An 11,599-nucleotide genomic window follows, 5' to 3' on the forward strand; every position below is an offset into this window, starting at 1 on the left:
TGTTCTTAATTAGTAAGGATGCTAAAAGTTAAGGGAAAAGCTAGGAGAATGGGGTTGAGGGGGGATAACAAATTATAATGGACTTCCGAAGGAGATTCAATGGGCTGAATGGCCTAATTCTGCTCTTCTGTCTTTTGGACTTAATGTCCCAGACAGTAAGCTCTCAACCTCTGGCAGCGTCAGTACAGCAATACCAGTGGGCAGGTCAGCTCTTTCCGGTACAATTATACGCCTTGTGGTTGGGTTGAGTTGTTCTCCGATCCTGGCAATTCATTTGCAAATGTCTCGTCACCTTACGAGGTGACATCATCAGCGTGCTGCTAATTTGCGGTGTGTCATCTGAATGCTTGGCCCTTATGTACTTAGCAATCAGCTGATTGGGCATCATTGCAAAAACTCAATAGTCGTCTGGAATTCTGCCCGCAATGGCTCATAAACAGAATTGATGCAAACTGTAAACACATGTTTGTTTACAGAATTGTTGGAGGAAAACCACGCTTCTAGGAATTCTCCTGCGTGTTTGCTTGCGCCATGACTTTCACCAATGCCCAGTCGAATCTGTGCCCCTCTCGATATAAAGGCCAAGCATTCAGATGAACACTCCACAAATTACCAATGCATCGATGATGTGTTCTCATATGATGATGAAACGCTTACGAGTGAGCCGCCAAGATCGGAGAACATCTCAACCCAACCATCAACCACCCGAGTTATGCATCTTCCAAATTATTTCCAATTTGCACCATGTTTATCAAAGGGGGTAGATCGTTTCATTAAACTCCATCAGCTTTCATTTCACCCACTCATCTAGCTTCTCTAACTCCTTTTGTGCAGGCAATGTCTTAGATGCACTGCCTACTTAATGAATGAAAGCCTTTTCAATTTGTGAATGTGCTCTGGACATGACATCATCCTTGATCATGAGAAGATGCTATAGTGTTAATGAAACCAATGATGCTTTCTGTTATTTCCCAGTGGGATGTACTCAATATAGGCCATCACTTCTACAGAGAGGTTCAGAAGTGGTATAGGCATGAAGAGAAAGAGCAATGGCCCAGACTTCTCCATCATATTTCCTGCCCTGATAAGAACACTAGGTGATCAAAATTATTGATTTGCTTATGGAGCGGGGGAAAAAAAAGTTGCGGGGGGTTGTAAACTCAACCAGCTCCTTTGGGGGTACTAGCCTCTCCACCATCGAGGAGATCTTCAAAACTGCCACCTCAAGAAGGTGGCAGTACTAACACTAAGGACTGTCGCCTTCCTGGACGTGAACTTTTATCGTTACTGTCATTGGGGAGGAGATACAGGAGCCTGAAGACTCACATTCAACATTTTAGGAATAGGTTCTTCCCCAGTGCCATCAGATTTCTGAACAGTCCATGAATCCATGAACTCTACCTCACTTACTGTACTATATATTAATTTCTTTATATTTTTATTATAACTTATTGTAATTTTTATGTATAACACTATACTGCTGCCGCAGAAGAACAAATTCCATGACGTATATCAGTGATGATAAGCCTGATACTGATTCTGCCTTCAAAGGTAGGCAGGGCCATGTTAACACAATTGCCACCTTCCAGGAAGAAACCAAGTTAGTTCCTTTACTAATAGCTCAGAAACCTGATAGCCTAGTAAAGAGAGAAAACACAAAGTTGGGAAATAATAATAATAGATCAGAAACCTTCTCTCTACTTGTTTCACACTTTGTACTTATGTGGAGTCTTGGTTCCCTTTGGATATTAATCATTGCAGCAATTACTGAATCAGCAGTAGCATTAGGGAATCAGTAGAGCACATGAGAGCTGAGGTCAGACTTACATACAGTGTACTGTATGGCCACGCAAGCTCATTCATCAGCAATATACTCACTTGACGGGAAAACAGGCTGATTTCCCCTCTTACACAAGGGCAATTGGAATACCCCAGTTTCCCAGTCTGGAAAGAGCACCAGGGGCAAGCCAGGGGATCTCCTCCCTTCTTTCTCTACTCAAGGCTGAGCTACTTGGAGTGCCCAGGTTGGGAAGTATGGATAGTCCTAATTCTGATGTCATAACAAAATCCTGAAACTGCTTCATGTTTCAGTAGAATTACCAAAAACAGCTGTTCCCCGTTATAGCAGTTACAGAGACAAAGGAGTTCTCTTTTCGTGATCTTCTGCCACTTTGGGCGTGTTTACAGTAGGGGCAGGATCTTTGAGAAAGGTCAGTTTCAGTTCCTTCCCAGCTGTGAGCCTGCAGCGAGTCTCCCAAGGGGTTTTCCATGTGCTTTTTTTGTATTTGCCTCTCCGTATCATGACGTCTTTCTTCACAGAATTTTCAACTTCCCTGTGGCCCTATTGACTCTGACAACAGCTGCTCAGAGAGAGTGAAACGCATTTGCCTTCTGTCAAAAACTGACTGCCATTCAATCATTCAATGGGACAATACTTGTGAGATATTTTGGAAGTGTGTGTGTGTGTGTGTGTGTGTGTGTGTGGTGTGGGAAATGGTTTTAGGTACATCATGTTCATATTAGACTTCTGAAAGCTATTTGATTACGTAGTCCCAAAGGCTTTTTTTTTCCTTCTGGTAAACTTACTCTTTACAAGTATATATCTAATTCCCTACTGAAGATAATTAATGAATCTGATTTTGCCATCCTTTTAGGCAGTGCAGTTCAGTTCACAGTAACTCACTGCGTAAAATATTTATCCCATATTCCTCCTTCTCTCTTTTTCCATTCTCCATTCCGGTTATCCCCTCACCTTTTCTCTTCTTGCCTTCCCATTGCCTCCCTATGGCTCCCTTCCTCCTTCCCTTTCTCCCATGGTCCCCTATCCTCTCCTCCTTCATCCCTTTGCCTCTTCTACCTATTCTCTCCCAGCTTCTTACATTATCCCCACCCCCACCTACTCCCTTATCTGGTCTCATATATCACCTGCCAGCTTGTACTCCTTCCCCTTCACCCACCTTCTTATTCTGGTTTACGCCACCTTGTCCTGATGAAGGGTCTTGGCCCAAAGTGTCGACTGTTTATTCCCCTCCATACATGCTGCCTGACCTGCTGATTTCCACCAACAGTTTGGATGTGCTGCTCTAGATTTCCAGCACCTTTTGTGTGTAAAGCAAACATTCTCCTTCTTGTTTATTTAAAGTTATCCTCAGTTACTTTAGCTGTCCTAATGTTTTATTTTAAAAAAGATATGTAAGTTGGAGTTCATTGTTGTTTAACTGCAAACTGTATTCCAGAAGATTTTCAAACTGACTGTCCAGACACGTTGGGCTGAGAGGCCACCTGTGGAACTAAATGATAACTTTAAAGGAATAATTGATGGGTAAAATTTTAATTATTTTGAATTATGGCCAGTAATTGGGTGGTAGGGTGGAGATAAGTCTCTACCAAAGGCGGTGTAAGGTGCATTGTAAAGACACTGCCCAGAAGAAGACAAAGGCAAATAAATTCTGTAGAAAAATTTGCCAAGAACAATCATGGTTATGAGACTGTGAATGCCCACGTCATATGACACGACACATAATGATGATGGACAGTAATGGGATAGTAATGGAAATTAGATCAGATATAATATCTCTATTAGAATCAGAATTAGAATCAGGTTTAATATCTCTGACATTGTCATGAAATTTGTTAACTTAGTGGCAGCAGTACAATGCAATACATGATAAATACAGAATAAAAAGAAATACAGTATATTAAAAATACTTACGTATATTAAGTATACATAAGTATACCTGGTCTATTTCCGACACCTCCCTCCCCTTCCTAGATCTTTCTGTTTCTATCTCTGGAGCCAACTTTCACCCTGCCCTCAAATTCACCTGGTCGATTTCTGACACCTCCCTCCCCTTTCTAGATCTTTCTGTTTCTATCTCTGGAGACAACCTATCCACCGACGTCTACTACAAACCTACTAACTCCCACAGCTACCTGGACTATTCCTCCTCCCACCCTGTCTCCTGCAAAAATGCTATCCCTTTCTCTCGATTCCTGCGCCTCTGCCGCATCTGCTCTCAGGATGAGGCCTTTCATTCTAGGACAAAGGAGATGTCTTCCTTTTTTAAAGAAAGGGGCTTCCCTTCGTCCACTATCAACTCTGCCCTCCATCACGTCTCCCATATTTCACGCACCTCTGCCCTCACCCCATCCCCCCACCAGCCCACCAGGGACAGAGTCCCCCTGGTCCTCACCTATCACCCTACCAGCCTGCAGATCCAACGCATAATCCAACGTAACTTCCGCCACCTCCTACGTGATCCCACCACCAACCACATCTTCCCCTCCCCCAATCTCGGCTTTCCGCAGGGATCGCTCCCTACGCGACTCCCTTGTCCATTCATCCCCCCCATCCCTCCCCACCGCCCTCCCTCCAGGCACTCATCCCTGCAAACGGAAGAAGTGCTACACCTGCCCCCACACTTCTTCCCTCACCACCATCCCAGGCCCCAGACAGTCCTTTCAGGTAAGGCACCACTTCACCTGCGAGTCAGCTGGGGTGATATACTGTATCCGGTGCTCCCGATGTGGCCATTTATACATTGGGGAGACCCGCCGCAGACTGGGAGACCGTTTTGCTGAACACCGGCGCTCAGTCCTCCAGCAGTGGCGGGATCTCCCTGTGGCCACACACTTCAATTCCACAGACCACTCTCACTCCGTCATGTCTGTCCATGGCCTCCTCTACCATCAAGATGAGGCCACACGCAGGTCGATGGAGCAATACCTTATCTCCCACCTAGGTAGCCTCCTTCCTGCCGGCATGAACATCCAACTCACTGACCTCCATTGATACCCCTGCCCCCCACCCTTACCCCCATCCCTATCTATTATTTTAGTCTGGTTCTCATTCTCTCTCTTTTTCCCCCCTCACTATAATCTCTCCCCCCAGCCCTACCTTTCTTTCTCTTTTATTTCCCATAATTCTCCACCTTCCCCCAGCCCATTTCCCTCCAGCCTATCACTTCCCAGCTCTCTACTTTATCCCTCTCCCCACTTCTTATCCCCCCTCGACCATCCCATGTTACTTCACTCCTGATGAAAGGTTTCGGCCCGAAACGTCGTTATTACCTCCTCCCATAGATGCTGTCTGGCCTGCTGAGTTCTGCCAGCATTTTGTGTTTTTTACTTATGTATATTAAATTGTGTTGGCGCGTGGCCAAGTGGTTAAGGCATTCGTCTAGTGATCTGAAGGTCGCTAGTTCGAGCCTTGGCTAAGGCTGTGTGTTGTGTCCTTGAGCAAAGTTCTTAACCACACGTTGCTCTGCGACAACAGCAGTGCCAAGTTGTTTGGGTCCTAATGCCCTTCACTTAGACAACATTGGTGGCGTAGAGAGGGGAGACTTGCAGCTTGGGCAACGGCCGGTCTTCCATAAAAAAAACTTTGCCCAGGCTTGCGCCCTGGAAACTTTCCAAGGTGCAAATCCATGGTCTATCGAGACTAACGGAGGCCTACATATGTATTAAATCGTTAAATTAAAAATTGTGCAAAAACAGAAATAATAAAAGTGAATGTGGAGGTGTTCATGGGTTTAATGTCCATTTAGAAATCGGAAGCTGTTCCTGAATAGGTAACAATTAAACTTACCCTGTCCTTAAGGAAAACTGGATTTTCTCTGTTTGTGTGTAGCATTTGGGGAAGCACTCATTTAATCTTTTGGGAATACTGTTCTTCCTATTGGTTAATTAGATATATATGGCAGAATGTTGGAATGAGCAAAATAGGTCAATATGGATTATTCATCATTTCTCATCATTTTAAACATGGAATATTAGGAATCACAGATAGTATAACAAGCAGAACTGTTGACTCTGGTACTAATAATGTGTGTTGACAAAATTCAAATATGGCCATTGGTAAAATGTTTCGCAGGCTACAGCTGAGTGAAGTAATGGCTTATATTCATTAAATTGGCATCAGCAGATTTGGGTAGTTTCTTTACTTATACTGGTGCACTTCATTCCTTTAGTTGCAATCTGAATAAGTTCAGATAATCAAAGGAATCAAGAGGGGAAAAAGTCACACGATTTACAGGAAGAGTCTGATATTATCTGTCACTAGTGCCTGTACATTGTGATTATACCCAGGCGCTGAATAAGGGCAAGTGTTACTCTATATAGTTGCATCTGACTTGAATATTCACCAAGGGGACTTCCTGACAGATCCTCCAACTCATAATGACAGCTCTTTTATTAGCAAGTAATCAGAATTACCTGATGCTTGATTCTGGAGAAACCATTAACAAAGCAGTGTAAGTGGCCTTGGTGACTTCGAATGGTCTTGCTCCAGTGCATCCAGATTGTCTTCTTGTTATAACTGTGTAGTCAACAAGGCCAAAATGACAAACGCAATAGATTCTGCAGGTGCTGGGGATCTTGAGCGACACTCACAGAATTCTGGAGGAAATCGGCAAGTCGGGCAGCTTCTACGGAAGGGAATAAACAGCTGAATCCTGATGGAGGGTCTCGACCCAAAATGTTGACTGTTTTTGCCGCTCCATAGGCGCTGCCTGACCTGCTGAGTTCCTCCAGCATTTTGTGTGTTTTGGTTCAGTTGTTCGGACAGTTCAAAACCAAATCTATTACAACGCCGTTGATCTTAACCACCCAATCACTAGCTCGGAGAATTACTGAACAATAGACCAAATTATTCAATCGACATTCAAGATCTTGAATTTTAAATAAAATGGCTGGGAATTAAATAATTTCCAAGCAAATTATGAATGAAATTAAAATTTGGCTTTACCCAAAGTGTAATGGAGAGAAACAGGCTAAAAATGAAAAGCTAACATATTTTAACATTATGCTAATTTTGAGTTATAAGCTTTCTCCAATGATTTGTACATATTCTACCTATGGTGAAATCGTCAAGCTCACATGATATTTTAATTTTTTTTACTCATCTCTGACGCAGTAAGAGGACACATTAAACTTGGACTTGTTTTAAAAGAAACCGATTCCTGCCTCCATCTTCTACCTTCCTGTGGTTACACGGTAGGTTATACTAAGTTTGGGCTACCCTGGTAACCTTTGGTTTCACAAGAATCTTACTCATTTCAGTTTCAGTTTGCGATAAGTTAACCAAAACAGGAAATCACTCAAGACTTGAGAAGTACTTAACAAAAAGGAGAATCTGACTGACATCAGTGAATCAATCACTTGTTCCATGAACACTGGGCTTCCACATCCAACCTGCAAGATAATATAAATAGCATCCTACACTCATATTGTTACACTACACTAACACTGCTGTAGCGTTACAAAATACAGGCTCATCTTACCTTAGGGGCATGCATGAATTGAAAGAGGAAGACCACTCCACCCATTTGTGCAAGTTCATCTGGTAACATTAGGGATGTACACCAAAAGTAGGTATATTTAAAGTGCACACACTTCATATGGCACACACAACATTGACCCTGACCTTGGAAGTGGAGTTTTATGTTATGCACTCAGTGACCACTTTGTTAGCTATCTCCTGAACCTAATAAAGTGGCCACTGAGTGTACGTTTGTGGTATTTTGTTTACAAGGTCAAGCCGGGAAACTCAACCCAGGCACGGATGGAGATAGGCGTGCTAGGGAGCCAGCCGGATTCGAACTCGGGACCTCTCGCCCCAAAGTCCAACACTAATGCCACTATGCCACCAGCCGGCTAGAGACTAGAGTCTATTGTGCACGAAAATCCTAGAAGAGCAGCAATTTCTGAGATACTCAAACCACTCTGTCTGGTACTAACAATCATTGCACGATCAAAATCACTTAGCTTATGTTTCTTCCCTGTTCTGACGTATGGTCTGAACAACTGAACCTCTCTAGACTCTATCGAGGATGTTATATAAATGGATGTTTTATAAATTTGTTGAGTATGCCTGCAAGAAAATGAATCCCAGGGTTGTATATGGTGACGTATATGTACTTTGATAATAAATTTACTTTGACCTTGATCATGCCCGTATGCTTTTACTCATTGAATTGCTGCCACACGGTTAGCTGATTTGATATTTGCATTAATGAGCAGGTCTACGAATGTAGCTAATAAAATGGCATCATTGTCCATCGAATCCGATGATGACAGAAAACTGTGTGGGGGAGTTTTTAAAGTGGAAAAGTCGTTCAACTGGGGGCACTTTCACTCTCTTGACCTCAGAAATCTGGGTCCAGTAGAATGAACAAGGGTGACAAACTGGGGTCTTCCATGGTTACAGTGGATGACCATGACATTTCCTGTGCCTTGTCATGCCCCTTCGCCCTCCATGCAGTGTTGCAGAACCGCCTTCCTGGTCGTTGGATCTCACTGTAGATCTCATCCGCCCAGTCTGCCACAGCTGACTCCACATGCCAAACCAGACGGGGTCCCTGTCTCACCTGGGCCTGAGGCCCACCAGCTCTCCTCACCAGGTTTAGCCCACCTGTCGAAACGGTGCACCAGAGTGTGGCCACTGTCACCTGCAAACAGCTGCTCGGAGCCGTAGGTGAGAACTGAGTGCCTGGTGCAGACCCAAGGTGACTGAGCTGCCCCAGAATTGACATGGCAAACCCCATCACCGGAGGAGCTACCACTACCTGGACACCCCCTGTATCCCAATGAGGTAAGATGAAATAAAATACCATCAAACCAGCCAGCTCTCAAAAACATGGAAACACTCTACATAAGAATTTCTTCCTATTCCCTATGAGAACTATGCCATTGAAACGTACAAGTTATTAATCAGCTTTGCAACATGGATGCAAGGATAAGAACATAATAAGATTGAAAATCTCAGAGTTCAGATTTATTATCATATAAAACCTTGAGATTTGTCTTCTTGCAGGTGTTCACAAAACAAAGAAACACGATAGAATTCATTAAAGATTCACATACAGCAAGACCACCACATATCCTCACGATGTTAATCTTGCTCGATGCGGTACTGCCGCAGAGTAATGAAGCCAATTATATGTTTGCCTTCCGCTATCAAGTCTTGATGCAACATCCATCCCAACGATGACTGCCCAGCCGTACCTGCTCTCCTGAGAGTCTAGTTTGCCAAATCACATCCCATTGTCAATCCAGTCAGCTCCATCTTGGGCACTAGCCTACAAAGTACCCAGGACATCTTTAGGGAGCAGTGTCTCAGAAAGGCAGCGCCCATTATTAAGGACCTCCAGCATCCAGGGTATGTCCTTTTCTCCCTGTTACCATCAGGCAGGAGGTACAGAAGCCTGAAGGCACACACTCAACGATTCAGGAACAGCTTCTTCCCCTCTGCTATCCGATTCCTAAATGGACATTGATCCCGTGAACACTACCTTACTTTTTTAATACATATTATTTCTGTTTCTGCATGATTTTAATCTATTCAATATACATATACTGTAATTGATTGATTTATTATTATTTTTATTTTATTTTCTTTCTCTTTTATATTATATATTGCATTGAACTGCTGCTGCTGCTAAGTTCACAAATTTCACATCACATGCCAATGATAATAAGCCTGATTCTGATGATCCTGATCCTAAGCATGGTCCTGATTCTGATCATGGCTGAATTAATCTTGGTCTCAATGCCACTTTTCCATCCTGTCTCCATATTTCTCGATCCTATTGTAGTTTAAATGTCTACTAATCTCCATACAAATGGGTGAAATCAAAGCCTTCAATCCAAGTGCACCATGAAAGATGTAATTATTATTTAACGTATGTGGGGTGCATGGGGTGTCCAGGAAGGGGTAGCACCTCTGGTGAAGGAGCTTGCTGTGTCGATTCTGGGGCAGCTCGCTCATCTTTGGTCTACACTGGGCACTCGGCTCTCATCTGCAGCTCCAAGTAGCTGTTTGCATGCCACAGTGGACGCACCCGGTACACCGCTCCCACAGGCGGGTTAAACCAAATGAGGGTAGCCAGCGGCCTCACACCCCGCTGGGACAGGCACCTGCCTGCCCTTGCATATGAAGTCTGCTCAAGCTGATTGGGCGGAGGAGAAACAGTGAGAGCCCATGGTCAAGAAGGCGGCTCTGCGACGCTCTGTGCAGTGCGAAGGGCATGACGAGGTCCAGAAGATGTCATGGACATCCACTGCAGCCAGGGAAGAACCCAATTATGACAATTGCTCCTATCACTAGACCTGGATTTCTGAAATCAAGAGAGCGGAATGAGCTTTTCCACTTTAAAGGCTGTCCAGCACAGCTTTCTTGTCATTATTGGACGTGACAGAAAATCACGTGAAATAAAGAGTCAAGCTTGGAAGTGAACGTGGAGGGAATATCTCACTGCCCATTACGTTTGGCGTGATTAGGCTGATGACGAAAAACTTGAATTTTTTTCAAGGAGTCTTAAGAGAAGGGAATTGGTGAAGTCTTTGACATCTTCAAGAACGCTGAACCAGTCAAACCTGCTCACTAAACCTGAAAAGCAAGAAGCTGAAGAGTGGGTGAATATAATCTCGGATGTCGTCATTATTTCAGCTTGTCATAATTGTGAATGATGTGTAAACCTTCAAGCTCTGCATCTCAGCAGCACCATCAACATTCACAGTGAATGTACTAGATTCCCCTGAGGTAGAAATGCAGGAGTACACTGAACAAACACTAAATTACTATGTCCAGGTTTGTACTGTAGTAATACATTTAGTTTAAACTTAAGTGCACTGTGATAATTTTTTTTATCACTGTACACATTATATTGTGTTAGCAGAGTACTGTTAATGCCTCACTGTTGTACTACAATACACTTATTTCAATTTATCAGCAAGAGCTGCAGAATGCTAAATTTCCTTTCCTTTATTTTATTACCTTTAGAATTATTGATTTCACTAAAGTTCATTTAACTCCTAATTAAGTGACCACAATTGACTAACATATCACCAAATGTACCAAAGCCAAAAGTAGTAAAGATTTTACTGTATTTAGTTTACATCTTTTGAGGACAAATAATGTGGTAACTTCATAAATAATATTGAATGTGGTTCAAAGGAAAATGAAGTACTTCAGAATCAGGTTTAATATCTCTGGCCTATGTCTTGAAATTTGTTGTTTTGCAGCAGCAGTATATTGCAGTACATAATAAAAAGAACAAAAAGAACACTGTAAATTATTGTGATGTAGCAATTTAGACCGCACTCTGTGTACATCTGTGGAAATCTACGAGTCTTTGGTGACAGAACGATTCCCCTCAAACTCCTAATGAAATACAGCCGCTGTTGTGCCATCTTTCTGATCCTCAAAGATGTTGACACACAGGAACTTGAAATTGCTCACCTTTTCCCCCACTTCTGATCTTTCCCTTCCTGAAATCCACTATCAATTCCTTAACAATGTCTTACTGATATTCAGTGCAAGTTTGTCGGCTGTGGCATCACCCAATCAGCTGATCTATCTCACTTATGCCTCCTCACCTGAAACTCTGCCAACAATAGTTGTGTCATCGGCTAATTTATAGGTGTCCTTTGAGCTGTGCGTAGCCATACAGTCATGGGTGTGGAGAGACTAGAGTAGCTGAATAAGCATGCATCCTTGAGGTGCACCAGTGTTGTTTGTCAGCAGGGAGGAAATGTTGTCTCCCAGTGAGAAAGCCAAGGATCCAGTTGCAGAGGGAGGTACAGAGGCCCAGGTTTTGGA

This window comes from Hemitrygon akajei, chromosome 22, assembly GCF_048418815.1.
Source record: "Hemitrygon akajei chromosome 22, sHemAka1.3, whole genome shotgun sequence".
NCBI classification, from domain to species: Eukaryota; Metazoa; Chordata; class Chondrichthyes; order Myliobatiformes; family Dasyatidae; genus Hemitrygon; species Hemitrygon akajei.